Source organism: Arvicanthis niloticus, chromosome X, assembly GCF_011762505.2.
Source record: "Arvicanthis niloticus isolate mArvNil1 chromosome X, mArvNil1.pat.X, whole genome shotgun sequence".
NCBI classification, from domain to species: Eukaryota; Metazoa; Chordata; class Mammalia; order Rodentia; family Muridae; genus Arvicanthis; species Arvicanthis niloticus.
Genome location: NC_047679.1, coordinates 56,677,828 through 56,697,106, shown reverse-complemented (window position 1 = coordinate 56,697,106; position 19,279 = coordinate 56,677,828). Strand labels below are relative to the sequence as shown.

Here is a 19,279-nt window from a genome sequence, read left to right as displayed (position 1 = left end):
TTCCATGAGAGTATAAGAGGTTCTGTGTCAGACACTGGCTGGGCTGACTCACCGTTAGTTGCATAATTTCTTCTAGGACTTTTGTAACAGATACAATACACATAAACAGGACATCTTTTGTTTGTTTTTTTCTTTTTTCTTTTAAAAATAAGCATATTTCTAGGTTCTCACATTTTCTTTGAATATACTGCACAACATTTTATTATTAAGAAGGTATTATGTCTAAGGCAAAAAATGTTTTGTTGTGTTTGTCTCTACTCAGGAGGTGCTAACCATGGGTGCCTTGCCCACAGTATTCTTTACTAAAATAAATATTATTTTCTAAAAGATGTACTTGTTGTCTGTGTGGCTATCATCAAAGAGGACAGAACAGATGAGCTCCTAGGATCCAAGTTTGAAATGAAAACAAATTGTTTCTAAAATGTCCAGTTTTTATGTAACATGCCCATTGTTGAAAAGATTCTTCCAAATAATACCAAAAAGACTCCTCAGTGACTGTCTCCGTGAGAGAACTGAGATAGTGTTAATCTCAAAGATGGGAGAAGAAAACCACTGACCTAAATCATCGTGGCCAAGTTAAAGCAAGCAATTCATTAAAGCCTTTAAATTCATGTATACAGGCTGCCTCTCTCCTAAGGAGGGGTTCAAGAGGTCAACGTTGGATGTGTAAGGTTAGATAAAGGTGGGCATAGCCCAATTCTTGAGAAACAAAGGTTTAATTATAAACAGGAGCAAAGTTAGTTTGGCTTTACTATAAGATGGCTTTTAAGCCTAAGCAGGCTGGTTCTTCAGTAGTATTTTTCAATTTTCCAGAAACTCAAAGGCTGCCTGCAGCATACTTCTTCCCTTTCCCTCAGAGAAAATTGGATGCCTGCTGACATCTTGTATGATTTAGGTTTGTTGGCACAACTGCAATAAAATATTACAGCATCTGCTGTGATCTATAGTCCTTTTTTTCTTCAGATTCATCTAAAAGATTAATAATAATTCCCCAATAAGCTCCTCCAAAATAAAAAAAAAATCTATTCTGTGAGAAACATTGTAAGAATTATGGTTGACAAGTGCTACCCAATGTGCATGTCCTTGAGGAAGTGGGATTGCCTTGCCCATAGTTATGTGAGCATTGCCTGCTGCTTTATTGATATACAGATGATCATAGATTCTGCATGCATCTGGAGTGAGGGATGAATCAGCTTCCTTTGGTGGGAGTGTTGTTGATGTGCTTTTTAAAGCACTTTTGCATAGTACATCTTGAAAAAGATGTTCTTCTGCTATGTCAGCTGCCACATCCTCTGTCAAACTCTCTGCTGTGCTGAAAACTCAAATAATTGCCAGTCTATGAATTCAACTATCTGTAGACACAACCATTTTCTCTGCTAAATCCAGTGTTCTTCTCCAACTGATACTTCGTGTGGTGACAGTTATTGCTATGCTGATTCTCAACTTGCTAGAAAAGTCCTTGTCTACTTCATAGTCATACTTTAGTCATTTATCTCAATATGCTGACAATTGTTTATACCCATGGTTTTACTTCATGAAATCATACCTTTACACTTCTAAAAAAATATTTTATTTTTTGAAATTAAAATATAATGACATCATTTTCCCCCTTCCATTTCCTCCCTCCACTTCCTTCCGTGTAACCTTTTGATCTCTCTCAAATTTATGGCTTCTTTTTTAATTGTGTTTTATAACATAACGTAAATATATAAACTCAATCTTCTCAGTATATATCATGTTACTTGTATATATATAGTTTCAGGACTAACCATTTAGTATTGGATAACCAACTGGGGGCTCTTCCCTGGAGAAGACAATTTCTCTTGCTCTCAGCATTTCTTAGTTGTATATAGACCTCTGCCATCCTTGTTCAGGTCTTATTTAAGTAATTGTGCTGATGAGACTTCATGGGTGTAGTTGCTTCTTGACATTTCTAAGAAACACAGTCACACAGCGAACTTTGTTTCTGTGATTCTTACCTCCCTTCTGCTCACCCCCTTTTGCTATGATCTCTAAGCCTCAGGCACAGGAATTGTGTTATGGATAGACTGGTTGGGGCTGGGCATTAGACAATCACTTGTTCTCTGAAGTTTGATTAGTTGTGATTTTCTGTAATGGTCTCCTGTTACAAAGAGATATTTCCTTGATTAGGGGTGGGATCTATACTTATATGTGGATATAAGGTTAAATATAAAGTAGTTAAGGATTATGCTGGTTTAGTAAAGTATTGGTTATAGATTCTCCTCCAAGATCCATGACTTCATTAGTCCCAGATAGTTGGTTGGTTCAATACCAACCATGATTTATTTCCCTTTTGCTGAGCAGGTCTTAAGTCTAAATAGAGAGCTGTTGATTACTACCAAGGTAGGTGTCCTGCTGTTGCACCTGTAGGATTATTGTGCAATGCTGGTCATTGTTGTAGTTCACAGACATCACAGATAGGTAGTCCTCCCTTCTTTCCTCCCTTGGAAGTTTTCATGGCACCTACTAGTACTATAAATGCCTCAGGGAGGCTTTCAGGTCACATTCAGTTCTGATCTTCTGTGTCTTATGTCTGACTTATATGGTAGCTACAGCAATGTAGACTCACCTTTGATCTCTGGGAGGAAATCAAAGGCAACAACAATAGCTTATAATGTTTTTGGAGTCTTTAGGACAACTCTGACCAACAACTCAAATGGAGGCTTCTCATGCTTGTTGGGTTGTTTTTTTGTTTTTGTTTTTTTGTTAGTCTATGGCTCTTGGGTGAACCATTGTTAGTATGGAAGGGAAAGTAAATAAACAATATATAAATGTATATGTATGTATTATTTGTAATTTTAAGTAACTAAATAATGATTCTCAATGACTTTTTCAGACACCCTTATAGTTATTTCACCCTCCTTCTGTAACTTTAATTTTTTTCAAATCTTATTTTAAATGATGTTTTTTAACCATCCCTTGTAGCCCATCACCCACCAGAGGTAGTGGAAAAGAAAGGAGACAAAAAAAGTGGACCTGTTTGGAAAGGTTCTTTGGAGCAACTCCACTCTGTGTTGTCTGGAAATGTGCTGTTCAGATTACAGGTTAGGAGTGGCAGCTCCATCCACTTCCAAACACCTCACGGATACACTAGTACTCTAGTTCAGTAGAGTTGGGATAGCATCCACTAGTCATAGTGGTGGCACAACCTAGCAGAGACAGCCAGGCCTCAACCTTGGCTGGAGTCAGCAGGAGGGACCTGGAGGAACACTAGGAGAAGTTCTCAGCTGTGCCTCTCTCAGGGTAGTGAAGGTCAGGGAAGACTTGAAGCACACGGGCATTGCACAGCTAGCTCTATAAGCTTCTTCATGTGTTTGCCCCAGCAAAACACTGTCCAACCAACTTTCCAAAGAACACTTAAGTTTCCACTCCACCCTTCTATATTTATCATCCTCCCTTTCCCTAATTAAAGCCCCCTCATTTTCCCTGAATAACTTATATACTGCTATTTCCCTCTATTGCCCCCCTAACATGACCCCCCTTTCCTTTCCTGTTTTCTGTAGTTACTCCAGTTTGTATACTAACATCTGGCAATTTGTAGCTAGGAAGTATTGTCTTCTTTTGTCTCTTCTGGTTAGTTTTAGTCTGAAATCGATTTTGTCAGATATTAGAATAGCAGTTCCTTTCTTTCCTGGTCCCATTCGATTGGAGTGCTTTTGTCCACCTTTTCACTCAAAAGTAGCATCTATCTTTTTTTTTAAACACCAAATTTGAGAGTATCTTTATTTGAGGCTTTCAAGTCCCTAGAGTTGCAAACAATCCATTAGGGTTATAGCACTTAGTTAAGGCAGTGCAAATAAATTAAGACAAATAGTGGTGAAATGTGATGAAGAATAAGCACAGAAGTGTGACCGGATTTGACATGGATCTTTGATCCAGTGACATTTAACGAAAAACCAGTCTCTGAAAATATGAGTGAATGTGTGGAGATGTATGGATGGAGATTAGATACTCTTATTTGAACAATTACTGACTGAAGCAAGGCACATTGTGCTTATCGTTTCTCTTTTTTTATTGGATATTTAACATCTATCTTTGAAGCTAAGATTTGTTTCATTTAGAGAACAAATAAACAGATATTGTTGCTTAATCCATCTATCTAGTCTGTCTCTTGATTGGAGAATTGAGGCCATTAATATTTAAAGGTATTATTGGAAGGTGTATGTTGATTGTAGTCATTTTGTTGTTGACTTTTGGTGTTGTGTTTTTAGGGTACAGTGTAATTATGGCTTTATCTGTTTTCTTTCTATAATATTTTGGCTGTGCTTATTTCTCTCTTCATCCAGATGTATCGCTCCTGTATTTTCCTTAGTTTTGGTCTGCTGGATATGATTTTTTTTCGAGACAGGGTTTCTCTGTATAGCTTTGGCTGTCCTGGAACTCACTCTGTAGACCAGGCTGGCCTCGAACTCAGAAATCCGCCTGCCTCTGCCTCTGCCTCCCAAGTGCTGGGATTAAAGGCGTGTGCCACCACCGCCCAGCGTGGATATGATTTTTTTAGAGGCTGTTTTTATATCATGGAAAGTTCTTTCTCCTTCACCTATGTCAGATAGTCTTATTTGGTACAGTAGTCTAGATTGACAGTTGTAGTCTTTTAGGACTTGGAGTGCTTTGCTTCAGACTCTTGGTTTTCAACGGTGCTACTGAGAAATCAGCTGTTGTTTTTATGGACTTTCTTTTATATGTGACATGAGTTTTTTTCTTTTGAAGTTTTCCATACTCTTTCTCTGTTCTGTATACTTAGTGATTTAACTATGATAATACTGTGGGATTTTCTATTCTGAACTTGTCTATTTAGTGTTCTGTGTATTTCTTGTATCTGCATGAATATGCCTTTCCTTATTTTGGGGAAGTTTTCTTTGATGATCATGTTGATGATATGGTCTATGTCATTGACCTATTGACCTGGGTTCTTCTTCCTCATATATGCTTATAATTTGAAGGTTTGTTCTTTCATTGTGTCCTATGTTTCCAGAATATTCCTTTCCTGTATTTTAAAAAGTCTTTTTTTTTTTTCATATTATTTGCTTATTTGGTCTAGATCCTAAACTTTATCTTCAAGTCCTGATCTCTGTCTTCTGCTTGATTCATTCAACTTATAAGGCTTTCCTTTGAGTTTCTTTTTTGTTTGTTTGTTTGTTTTTTGTTTTGTTTTTTCGAGACAGGGTTTCTCTGTGTAGTCCTGGCTGTCCTGAAACTCACTTTGTAGACCAGGCTGGCCTCGAACTCAGAAATCCACCTGCCTCTGCCTCCCAAATGCTGGGATTAAAGTCGTACGCCACAACCGCCCGGCTCCTTTGAGTTTCCAAGTTGGGTTAACAGGTTTCTCAATTCTATCTTCATTTCAGCTTGGCTGCTTTTCAATGTTTCTATCTCTTTATTAAATTCTGTTTTCAAATTCTAGACTACTTTTGCCATTTTATTCAGTCTCATGTTTGTGCTTTCTTAGTCATAACTCAGGCATTTTTTTTTAAGTTTATAGAGCTATTTCTTTGTATCCTTTTTAAACTCTTTGACTTCTTTGAAGCTTATGATTATCCTTTTAAAATTGTGTCCTTGGGTTTATCTGGTTAGTTCTCATTGGGGAACATGGGACATATAGGACTAGTAAATTTTGGTGTGTATATGTATATAAATACTGCCTTGATCTTTGATATTGATTGTATTTTTGTGATGAGATCTGAACACACAGAATTTTTTTTTTTTAGTTCTGTGTCTGAAATGGACAGAGCAGTTTGGGGCAAAGCAGAGAATATGTGAGCCGAGTTGGTTCTAAAGGTTATATAGAGATTAAGTGGAAGGAAGTCAAGTGGAAGGAAGTCAGATGAACACAGGGGACTGAGTTGGCAAGCAATGTGAATCATGGTCTTAGCCTGGAGTTTGGGGTGGATCTGGAGAATGAGGAGAGTTTGTGGAGAGGAGAATCTGTTGGATTTACCAGGTCAGACCCTGGTGTAAGATATGCAGGACCTGGCTTGACAAATTGTGTGTGTCACACGAGGGACCTTTAGATAGGGACCAGCACAATCAGGATGGCCAGACTAGGCCAGGGCACTGATGTAGGATCTTGGCTAAATCTAGGGGTTTGAGGAGGCTATGTGGATGGGAGAAAGGATAAGGGAGACACACCTGGCTAGACCCTGGCACAAAATGCACAAGGTCTGGCTGAATGGAAAGATTAAATATGATGTACAAAGTACCATAGATTGGAGAGAGTTGGGTTCAAATATGTATGTGTATGTGTGTTTGCCACATATATATGGTATATATACTGTGTATAGAGTACTTTCAAATCTCATTGTTTACCATATATATAGTATATATGGTATATATATATGCCTGCCATATATGGAATTTATATAATATATATACACTAAATATATAATAAATCATGTATATTATATATGGTAAACAATGAGGAGATCTGAAAGTATTTTACCATAAGGTTTTGGGTAAGTAAGGAGACATGTAGACATATCTACTAGCATAGCTTGAATTACTTCAAGCCAAAAGAAGTATAGTTTTTGTTGATTGGTATCTCAAATATTTTGTATTTTATTGTAAAGAACATTGATTTCCCTTGCTTATTGAAGATAACATATTTGTTTCCTTGCAATTCAGTAGGTGGCTATTATAGGTGACTCACTGTTTCAGCTCTTGTTTTTTGTTTTCCTTTTTCTTTCATGAGTCATCTTTCTCTTCAAGCTAGAATATACTTTAACGTCCTTAATAAATAGACCCTACTGTTCCTTGGAGACTCTGTTCCTCTATTGTTTAAAATGAAAATAAACAACTTGTATGGAATAATTAACTGATTAGTGAAATTCTATTTACATCCTGCAAAGTAACAGAGTGCCCCTGTTTATAGTTATTTCCACAATTCTAATTAGTGTCTTTTTAAAAATTAGACTTGGATTAGAAGCTTCATTTTGCCACTCATTTGCCAAATATTTTTCTTTTATTGGATATTTTCTTTATTTACATTTCAAATGTTATCCCCTTTCCAGGTCTTCCCTCTGGAAACCCATTATCCCATCCCCCCTCCCCCTGGCTCTCCACCACCCACCCATCCACTCCTGCCTTCCCGCCCTGGCATTCCCCTACACTGGGGCATTGAACCTCCTGAGACCCAAGGCCTGCTCCTCCCACTGATGTCCAAAAAGGCCATTCTCTGCCACATATGCGGCCAGAGTCATGGGTCCCTCCATGTGTACTCTTTGGTTGATGGCCCAGTCCCCAGGAGCTCTGGGGGGTCTGGCTGGTTGACTCTGTTGCTCCCTCCATGGGGCTACAAACCCTCTCAGATCCTTCAGTACTTTCTCTAAATCCTCCATTGAGGACCCCATGCTCAGTCCTTTGGTTGGCTATGAGCATCAGCCTCTGTATTTGTCAGGCTGTGGCAGAGCCTCTCAGCAGACAGCTCTATCAGGCTCCTGTCAGCATGCACCTCTTGGTATTCACAATAGTGTCTGGGTTTGGTTGACTGTATATAAGATGGATCCCTAGGTGGGGCAGTCTCTGGATGGCCTTTCCTCCAGTCTCTGCTCCACACTTTGTCTCTGTATTTGATCCCGTGAGTATTTTGTTCTCCCTTCTAAGAAGAACAGAAGCATCCACACTTTGGTCTTCCTTCTGCATGAGCTTCACGTGGTCTGTGAGTTGTATCTTGGGTATTGTGAGCTTTGGGGCTAATATCCACTTATCAGTGAATGCATATCATGTGTGTTCTTTTGTGATTGGGTTACCTCACTCAGGATGATATTTTCTAGTTCCATCCATTTGCCTGTGTTGCCAAATATTTATTGACTGTTCTTTTAGGATTCTCTCTATTGGACTTGAGAGATAAGACAGAACCCATGCTTTCAAGGAGTCACAGGTCCAATGTGAACTAATTTGTAGTTAATTACAAACAACAAGAAATATTTGTAATTAATGCCATAATCACTGTGACAGCTGGGTGTAAGGTGCTGTGAAAGTTAACAGGGACAAAGTAGCTAACTTTGACTATGGACAAAGTATAGGAATAGTTAGTGGGTGGCTGTGTGATGAGGAAAATGAAGGAAAGGATGGAGAAATAGTGAAAGGTGGGGGATGCTTTGCCAAACATGACATCCATACTAAATGTCAGACAGAGAAATTGAGAAAAGAAATCCCTGGTAGAGAAGTTATGTGAAAAGATACAAATCATGGTTCATCTTTGAACTCAGTGACTGCTTTGAGCTCATAGACAACAACACGTTTAATCACACCCCTCTTCCACCATTTCCTTCCCCTCACTTGGTAAGGATTGTTGAGCTACAGTTATGGACATAAAAACTTGGGGTAGGAGTGGTTGTGTATGCCTGAAATCCCAGCACTTGAGTGCCTTAGGCAGAAGTATCTTGAGTTCAAGGCATGCCTGGGATATAAAGTGAGACCTTTGAGGGAAAGGGGGAAAAAGAGGGTGAAGGAGGGGGAGAGATACATATATACATATATACATACATACATACATACACACACACACACACACACAGACAAACAGACAGGTAGATGGAGAGGTGTTCATATTTAAGATTAAAGTTCAGAGCTGGAAGCCAGGAAGTTGTGGAACACACCTTTATTTTATTTATTTATTTATTTATTCATTTATTTGTTTGTTTATTTTTTGGTTTTTCGAGACAGGGTTTCTCTGTGTAGTCCTGGCTGTCCTGGAACTCACTCTGTAGACCAGGCTGGCCTGGAACTCAGAAATCCACCTGCCTCTACCTCCCAAGTGCTGGGATTAAAGGCTTGCGCCACCACTGCCCGGCATTTTACTTTGTATTTACATTGTATTTTACTCATTCACCCTCTTTCCACTTCTCCCCTTTACTCTTCCTAGATCCTCTCTACCCTGCAACTTTGTGTCCTTTTTAAAGATAATACACTGACTCTGATTTGTACAACCAATCTATTCCATGGTGTAGGACCATTAACTGGGAAATGGTCACTCTACAAGGAGCTACTCCTTAAAGGAAAACTGAGTCTCCCTCCCCTAGAAGCTATCAACTATCCATAGCTCCTCAGTTAGTTATGTGGGCTTGTGAAAACCTCCCCTTTATATACTACAATGTTGACTGGCTTCATCCTGGCCACACAACCATAGCTACATGTGAGTTAATGATTACAGCAGTTCTGTCATGTTATTTCCCTTGGTCCTCCCCAACTTCTGTCTTTTACAGTCTTTTCAAAATTATATCTTGTCTATATTATTTGTGTGTGAGTAATATATGGCCAGAAGATTTTCTTTTTTTCAAGGCTAAACACTATTTCATTGTGATATATGTGTGTGTGTATGATATTGTTGTATATACTTTTACATATTTATACATATACATGTTAACTTTCAGACTATTTTTGTTCTTTAACAATTTCATGCATGCATAATCTGTATCTTGATCCAATGAACTCCTAAGTCCCTCATGACTCCTCCTAGGCACCCTCCAACAATTCCCCCTCCTACCTTCATGTGATCTTCTTTAAAATTAGTTTTTCATCATATTTGTTTGTTTGTTTATTATTTAGTGTGTATGTATTCAGGTAAGCAGGCTCATGCATGGACGTGTCTAAGTATGCATGTGGAGGTCAGAGAACAGCTTGCTGGATTTGGTTCTCTCTTTCCACAGTGCAAGTCCCTGGGATTGAACTCAGGTTGTCAGGATTGACAGCAGATGCCTTTACCAGCTGAGCCATCCTACCAGCCCACCTCCTTTTCCCTTCCTAAAAGTTATCTCTTGACTGGAAGAGAGCATTCCATAGTATTCCTCCTTGTTTTCTGGTTCTTAAATTCTTTCTCTTCCTTTTTTGAGACATTCCCTGACTCTTAAAAAGCAGGTTGACATAGATGTCTCATTTAGGGCTGAGCTTTCAACAGTCATTTGTTCTCAGTCTCTTGTCTCAGAAGTTAATGTCTACATTAACTACTGCCAACTGCAGAAAGAAGCTTCTCTGGCTAAAGTTTAGAGCTACATTAATTTGTGGAGTGCATTGCAGGCACAGCTATGCTGAGCTATGCTGAGCTATGCTGAGCTATGCTGAAAGGTGATATTCTCAGAGCCCACTGGCAGGTTCCACAGGATCCTGTATGCAGGAGAGGTGAGTAAGAGCCACTATTCTCTGCAGCTTGTGTTCTTGGGGTTGTGTGCTCAGAGGTCTCCTTCAACTTATTCAGGCTGTCGGAAGAACATAATTCCCATGGCTACAGAACTCCTGAAGGCTACATCTCCATTTATATATTTTTTCTTTTCTTTTTTTTCTTTTTCTTTTCTTTCTTTCTTTCTTTCTTCTTCTTCTTCTTCTTCTTCTTCTTTTTTTTTTTTTTTTTTTGGTTTTTTGAGACAGGGTTTCTCTGTGTAGCCCTGGCTGTCCTGGAACTCACTCTGTAGACTAGGCTGGCCTTGAACTCAGAAATCCACCTGCCTCTGCCTCCCAAGTGCTGGGATTGAATCCATTTATATTTCTTTTCTACTTATCTATGGACATTTAGGTTTATTCCCTATGTTGGCTATAGGAACTACTATATCCAGATATTGCTTGGGGATACAGATTTCATACTTTGGCAATATATAACAAGAAGTACAAAGGCTAGACTATACAGTAGTTTTATTTATATTTTTAAAGAACCCCCTCATACTGTTTGACCCAGTGGCTGTATTTTTCTTGAAGTTTGTTTTATTTATATTTTAAAAGAACATCCTCATACTGTTTGACCTAGTGGCTATATTTTTTTTGAATGTTTTTGGGTTTTGAAACAAGATCTCACTATGCGACCCTGACTAACCTGGAACTCACTATACAGACCAGGCTGGCTTCAAACTCACAGAGACCCACCTTTTTTCTGCCTCTTTAATGCTACAATTAAAGGTGTGTGCCACCATACCTGGCTCATAATGGCTATTAAAAATTAAATTTTTTAATAGCTCCAGAATCTCTTGAGTGACTTTTTAGTTCTGTTTACCTCCTATTGGCCGTTCTTAGTCCCCTTTCTTCCTAACAAGTCCTCCTACTTTCATGTTTTTCTGTGTGTGCAAGTGACTCACACAGCTTAGTTAGTTATCCTGACTATTTTAACTTACACTCCCCTCAACACTGGGTAAATGTTGTCTTTTCTCCAAATCCTCTGTAATACTTACCCTTTACGTTTTTTATAATAACGTAACATGTTGTGAGTTCTCACCTGCATTGCTCTGATGTGTGTCATTTTAACAGAAAGGTTTATTAGGATATTTTCCAGTTTTTAGTTTACTTTATTTTGTTTTATAAAGATGATTATTTGGGGGCAGTTGTGAGGTAGTTATATGATTATTGATCTATATACTATCTGTGATGGTTTGTATATGCTCGACCCAGGGCACTATTTGGAGGTATGGCCTTGTTGGAGAAGGTGTGTCACTGTGGGCCTGGGCTTTAGGACCCTCAACCTAGCTGTCTGGAAGACAGTCTTCCACTAGCAGCCTTCAGATGAAGATAGATGTAGAATTCTTAGCTCCTCCTGCAGCATGCCTGCCTGGATGCTGCCATGTTCCCACCTTGATGATAATGGACTGAACCTCTGAATCTGTAAGCCAGACCCAATTAAATGTTCTTGTAGGAGTTGCTTTGGTCATGGTGTCTGTTCACAGTGAATAAAACCCAAACTAAGACATTATCTATAAATGTAAAATTCATTGCATGTAGGTGAAATATAGGATACTATACAAAAGAGCACTTAAATGCATATTATTTTATTTCCATAGATTGATTGGGTAATATAATTTGATACATATACAAAACATGTAATGATAAAATCATGGTAATTAGCATATTACTTTCCTCACTATTATTTTTGTTTGGAGTCTGTGAGCTCCTATCATTCAGTTTTTCATAAACTGTATAACATGTTATTGTGAGCTGTTTTTGTAAAGTTCTGGAACTTTAGGGACTAAACCACCAACCTAGGAGTACACATGGAGGGACCCATGGCTCCAGCTGCATATGTAGCAGAGGATGGCCTTGTCAGGCATCAATGGGAGGAGAGGTCCTTGTTCCTGTGAAGGCTGATGCCCCAGTGTAGGGAAATTTGAGGATGGGAAGGCAAGAGTGGATGGCTGGGTGGGGGAACACCCTCATATAAGCAGGGGGAGGGGGATGGAATAGGGGGTTTTGTGGAGGGGGGAAACCGGGGAGGGGAACAACATTTGCAATATAAATAAAGTATCCAATAAAAAATGAACATTAGAACATAATAAATTTATCTTCCCATCTTTGAGTATCCATTATCCAACCTCCCATTAGCCTCACTAACTTCTTCCTCCTTGGTCTCTAATAATAACAAATCTATATTCCAATTAACTGTAAAATATTCATATGAGAGAACATGTTATTCTGATTTATTTCACTTGATGTAATATCTTCCAATTGCATCTATTTAGCCACAAATAATAGAATATCATCTTTTATGATTAAATTACATTTTATTGTATTGGTGCATACCTCTTTTTCTTTATTTATTTGTTCATGGGCATCTGGGATATATATATATATTTTTTTTTGTTTGTTTTTTTTTTTTTGTTTTTCGAGGCAGGGTATCTCTGTATAGCCTTGGCTGTCCTGGAACTCACTTGGTAGACCAGGCTGGCTTCAGACTCAGAAATCCGCCTGCCTCTGCCTCCCAAGTGCTGGGATTAAAGGCGTGCGCCACCACAGCCCGGCTTCATATTTTATTTATTGTGAATAGTACTGTAACAAAATGGAAATGAAGGTATCTTTCAGATACAGTAATATCATTTAAATTGGATGTATACTCAGAGTGATATAGCTAGATCATGTAATACATCTATTTTTAGGTATACTGGTATACTGCTTTATATTTCTTTTAAAAATGCCTAGGAGTTTTCTTGCCAGCATCTATTTTTTTTTTTTCATGAAAATAGTGTTTTGAGCATATACCTGTAATCCCAGAAGTAAGGAAGCTGAGCCAGGAGGATTACAAATTTGAAGCCAATCTGGGCAATATAGTGAATTCCAGCCCAGCTTGGGTTATGTGTATCATGACCCTGTCTTGAAAAACAAACAAACAGCCTCCCTCAAATGCCACAAAAAACACCAGCATAAAGTCGAGGATAGAGACACACATCTACAATTCCAGCATTTGGGAGATATTGAGGCAGGAGGATTAAAGACTCTAACTTATCTTTGGCTATATGTAGCAAGTTCAAGACCAACCTGAGCTACCCCAGAACCTGTCTCAAAAACAATTAAAAATGATATTAACTATGATGGAATTGATAATGTGACAGAATGTCATTGTACCTTTGGTTCACCTCTAAACACTTTCATGCATTTATTGGCTATTTTTATCTCTTCTTTTGATGATTTGCCCAATATAAATGTCACCAATTGATTTTCTTTGGGTTATTTTGTTAAAAACCCATCTTCTGATGCTCTCTGTGTTAATTCTCTGTGCACAGGCTTTCTCCATTTCCACAGTTGTGTTTTCACAGCACCAGTGCCTTGGTTTGCTGTGTAGACACTCTTACCATCTTATTTGCCATTTTTTTTCCGCTCTGTGTTCTGTGCTTTGGCATCCCATCCAGAAGGCTGTTCCATCACATCTATTGAGATCATGCTTTTCAGTGGTAGTTTCAGATCTTATGTTAAAATATTCTATTCATTTGTGTTGATTTTTGGTATGGAGAAAAGGGGTCAGGTTTTAGTCTGCTTGCTATACATGAATCAATAACAAGTTGAAATCTTTGTTAAAGATCAGTTGGTTATAAATGCAGTTATTCCTAGGTTCTTTATTCCATTCAATTGGTCTATGTATCTATTTATACACCAATGGCATGCTTTACTTATGGTTACTATAATTTTAAATATATAAAACTTGATACTTTTAAACTTTGTTGTCGTTTTCTTTAAGGTTACTTTGGCTATTTTGGGACTTTCTGCTTCTATATGAATTTTAAGATTATCCTTCTAGCTCTGAACAGTATCATTAGTGTTTTGATGGTGATTGCATTGAATTTGTAAAATTTTTGGATAATATGGACATTTTAAAAATAATAATGTATCTGGTTTATCTTTATATATATTACTTCATTAGAATGTTGTACTATTGCTTTGCTTTTGATCTGGGGCCTCTCTATGGGTCTCAGGAGAGTTTTGAACTTGTGATTTTTCTGGGTTGTACATGAACATGAGGATGGGAACTATGTGGTAATTAAAGATGCTCATCTTATGGTAATCAGGAAGCAAAGAAATAGGAAGTGCCATAGCCTTCTTCAACGTACATCCCCAGTAACCCAATACTTCCTAGTAGATTCTCCTTAGTGTATTCTATTACCTTCTAATAGTTCCACAAGGAGAATTAAGTCTTTAATACGTGAGTCTTAGGGGCAGGAGTGATTCTAGATGGGAAACTACAATACTTTGCTTCTGGCTCCCAAAGGCTCACATCCATGTCATATTCATATTTCAAGGTGTATTTAGTCCGTCTCCAAGAATCCTCGGAGTCTTAAAACATCCCAACATTGCTCAATGGACCAAATCCCAAGTCTCATCTGAAACTCAAAGTAAGCTCTTAGCTGTGAGTGCATGCAAAAATCAAAAGACAAAATGTGCACTTCAAGAAGCAATGGCATAGAGCAGACATTCCCATTCCAAGAGAGGAACAGGAAAATATAAAAGATCAGGCCAAACAAAATCAAAATGTGCAGGCCAATTAGTGAATCCTAAGTGTATTCACCCACATGTATTCAAATATTGACACCTGGCCCATGCTGAGAATAGGGTTGGGCAGTTCCACTATAGCCTTGCTAGGTGTAGTTCATATGACTATCTTTTCCAGTCAGTTTCATGTGCTTCCTTTAGACAGCTGCCCATGCCGCTGACATCTCTTTTCTTTCAGGGGTCTCTGCTGATGCTATGGCTTTACCTTCACATCTCCACATACTACCTTTTCAATGGGCTGCTTGTGGCACCTTTAACCCTGCCACACACTGCCTGACCTCCTTAAAGGGAGACTCACCAGCCTTTCATTGTCAAATATCATACTAGTTGTGGGCTCATTTCTTGTTTGCTTGATTTGTTGAGTTGTATTTTTTTTTTATCCTTGAAAGGACAATGAATCCCGTCCAGAGGCTTTTTTTTTTTGCATTATTTAAGATCATCAAGTAGCTCTGTGTTCATCAGCTTCTTCTCTTACTTTTCTAGATGCAGCCAGTAGAAAGCTAATCTCACTATAATCATTACTTTTGGAAAGATATTTTAAGAGATCATTACATAGGCATCCAGATCTTGCCTTTTATTAATATTTGACTAAATATTAATAAAAGGCAATATATTGTATATCTCTATTGCTTCATCATGGCATGGATGCTCTATTACCCCTTTTAGCACTGAGATTAGTAAATTCCAGAAAAAAATAAAACCAGAACCAACTCAGGAAATAGCATCAAAATTCAGAAGTAATTTTTTGAGGCTGGCACTGCAGGCCACGAGGGCAATTTCTTTCTCTTTGGGGAAACCTCAATGTTTTCTTTAAGGCCTCATTAGACAAACACACACAACCCCCCCCCACACACACCCATACACCCACACCCCTGTATCCCCCACCCACCACAAACCCTGAAATCTACAAAACAATGCAAACAATGCTTAAATAAATCTAAATGACACAAATAAGTAAACAGAGAAGTGACATGTATCCATGGATTGAAAGACCAATACTAGCTTGCTTGCTGGTCTCCGTGCCTTGTGACACGCAGTGGCAGGGCTTTAGGTTTTGTTGCTGAGCGCCACCCCCAACCCCCCTGCGGCGAGGTGAGGTTGTCAGGGCAACCAATGCGGAGCACCAGAGTGCGGCAGCCAAGCTGTAATGTCTGCTCTACTGCAGCGCTCTCAGCCTTCAAACAGTACCTCAGGGCGAGCCTTGCAGATCAACCACTGTCAGCATTCTCTGAAAATCTAGTAACAATGATGTACGATTGTAGCTGGAATGTTATCCCCTCCCAACAACAGTGTACTTTGCAATGTGGCAAGAAACATCTGGCTGAAACAGTTGAAGTCCACATCTGCTTGCGAAATTCTCAATAGGTGCTGGTGTCTGTGAAGTACCCGAGTTAGACAGGGAAGATCTATGCTCCTGCAGATTAGTCACCACCGACAATCTTGTTTTGCGTTAGGAAAATGAGGTGTTCTGTCTTTCCGAAGATACTTCATTGTGGCTGTCTGCGTTTGTCAGTGTGAAACTCGCTGCTCCAATCTTATTATCCTTGTTTGCTTTAGTCTACCAAGCTGTGACCTACAGGTGCCAGCTGTGGAAGACCCTGGCTTGTACTTCCTCTTATTAGAAGCTTCAAGGGCACAATCCTGTGTGAGAGGCCAGCACAGCACCTTGATGGTCTCCTGTCACGAAACCTTCACAAGACAGTGAATGATAGTGGGGGAATTCTTAGAGTTATTACAGCTGGCAGGGGTTCCTGTGCTTCATGAATTCGTGGAAAGAATTGCAGTGGTTTCATTTACATTATTCAGGAAGGCAGTGCTTTGTTATGGAAACCTCCATTTTTGGTTTTAGAGACTTGCAGATAATATAGGGAGATGATAACAGAAGAAATTGGGGTTCTTAGTCTCCTTAATAAAAGCATTTAAGGTAAACTCCAATGTAAGCTCAAGGACAGTTTTATTAGAGTCCAAAAAAAAAAAAAAAAAATCCATGTCAGGCAAGCCGGAAATGGCAGCAGCTGCCCAGAGGAGAAGGCAAGAGAGAAGGGAAAAAGCCACGTCATTGAGGTTGTTATGGAGGTTAGTCAGACACACGGTGGGGAGCGGAGGTTTAGAGAAAGAGTGACGTGATGAGGCCCAAATGTCAGAAAAGAAGAGTACTTAGCTTTTGGCCAGCATCTGAAAGAGACAGAAAAAAAAGAAAAAGCAGAAGCTGTACCTGAAGGTCGCCAGACCCAGTGGAATGTCATGGTGGCCAATAGGGGTTGCTCTGAGGGAAGGAGCTGGGAATTCTGGGAAGAAAAAATACAGTGGTTCATTAAAGAAAAAATTATTTTGCTTATTTCTTTAGCATGCCTTAAGATAAGCCCAGCTTCCCAGGAATGGCTCTCATTTGGGTAATTGAGCCAGCACAACTGGGATTTTATATCTCTACCCAGGCCAGAGAGTCTATTCTTTCGACCAGAATAAGTTTTCTCTTAACGGGAGTTTACAGATGTTCTAACAGTCTGTCTGTGAGCAATATGCCTTAGTGAAGGAGAGAGGCCTCTTCAGTGACATTGTCTTTGGGAATGTTGTCACTTAAATGCTCCTGCAAAATTATTGAATGTCTGTAGAGGGGCTGTGGAAACCACCAGCTTTGGTTTGTTGCTGAAAACAGATGAGGTCTGTCACGTACACTCAGAAGTTGTAATCAGTAGAGTTCCTCAAAGTGTGGGACCAATTTGTGGTGGGAAAGTGCATGCTGAACTGGGCAGTGATCAGAACTGGAAGGTGACAGGAACTGGAGTATTCCAAACTGGCTTACCCTGCCTTTGTAGGAGGGCCAGAGCAAATTTCCAGGGCCTTTGTTTGCTGGCTGGCAGACAACTCAGAGAGATTAAAGGGCAATCAAGATGAAGTCTGTAAGCATAGGCATTTGGATGGTAGTCTTTAGGTCCTAAAAGACACCAGGATAGTCCCATGGCTATGTGAAAAGCCTCCGGGAGGCTGTGAGACAGTATCACAGTATCATTCCCTCAGTACTTGCCAGAGAGACACTAAGCAATCCGTGTGAAGTGAAGGAACTGAGTGGCAGTTCTTATCAGCGTGGAGAAAGATAACAGTGCTTCTAAGCAGAATTGTTTAAAGATGGGGGGGGGGGAAGCTTGATAACAATCTCTGTGTAAATCCAAAACAAACAAACAACACCCCTCCCCAAGATTTGGCAGTAGAACAAGTGGACTTTCAAGAGAGTTCTCAGCTGACAACTTCATCTGTAACTTGTGTGGCTCTTTTTGATCTTTGCACAAATCTCCTTCCTAAAAACAACTGATCTGTAGTAGAAACAGTTTTTCTTTGTATATTAGAAGATAGTTTAATAAATAAATAAATAAATAAAAATAAGCATTCTATTAAAAAAAAAAGATAGTTTAAAAATAGCAAATTGTTTCATAACAGGAAAAGTGTTTCTAGGTCCTGATCCATTGTTGGTAATTAGTAATTCATCAGTATCAGTTTTGTTAAAATTTGAACTAGTTACAAAATTCAGACTAGTAACCCAGGATCATTACAAAAAGATTTACTTACTTTTATGTGTTTATATTTTCTTTGGCTGTATTTGGCATTGGTTACATTGGGACTAAAGTTACAGGCATCTGTGAACCACCATGTGGATGCTGGGAAACAAAGACCAGTAGACTTGCAAGAGCAACAAGAACTCTTAACCACTGAGCCATCTGTTTAATTTTTCTTACCTGGCTTGTCAAATTGCTCTTCATCCTTAATTATGATAGTTACAGACCAAAAAAATTTCATACAATGCTGTGTGGTCACACACGCTTGCCACTTTCGCCAAAGTTTGGGGTTTCTAGAAATAATGTCAGACTTTGTAAATATTTGGGATGAAGCGGCACTTGTCCATGAAAAGGAATCAATATAACCCTCATTTTTGGACCATGGCTTTTAAAGACATTAATTTTTTTTTTTTTTTTTTTTTTTGTTTTTCGAGACAGGGTTTCTCTGTATAGCCCTGGCTATCCTGGAACTCACTCTGTAGACCAGGCTGGCCTCAAACTCAGAAATCCTCCTGCCTCTGCCTCCCAAGTGCTGGGATTGAAGGCGTGCTCCACCACTGCCCCGCTAAAGACAGTAATTTAAGTAGGAGACTGATATCTATGGCTTTTTCTTATCTTTTTTCTTTTACCATTTAGTAAAGCCTGACTGTAGGTTATAGTTTTAGCATTCCTATTAAACATTAATTGCTGTGAGAATGGACAAAAGTAAACACTTTATCAGGATTTTACTGCCACGAGGAAGGATATTTCTAAATCATTGACACTTGGAAAAAATTAATTCTGCTTTCCTCCTCTGTTTATATAGTACAATAAATCCCAGCTTATATTCTTCTATGGAAGATATACTCTTATACATGTGTGTGTAGAAATGATAGAGCTGTAACTAGAGGGACAGCATGAGATTAATTTTTAAGTACTCTAAAATTATATATTTACTACACCTGAGAAGACAGAAAATAGTGTATATGTTACACATT

General features: G+C 38.9%; 1 pseudogene; it reads right to left on the bottom strand.

Annotated features, from left to right (window-relative positions):
• Positions 1-817: 817 nt before the first annotated feature.
• On the bottom strand, positions 818-15,073 carry LOC117694973 (endoplasmic reticulum-Golgi intermediate compartment protein 2 pseudogene; annotated as a pseudogene).
• Between the last annotated feature and the right edge of the window lie 4,206 nt (positions 15,074-19,279).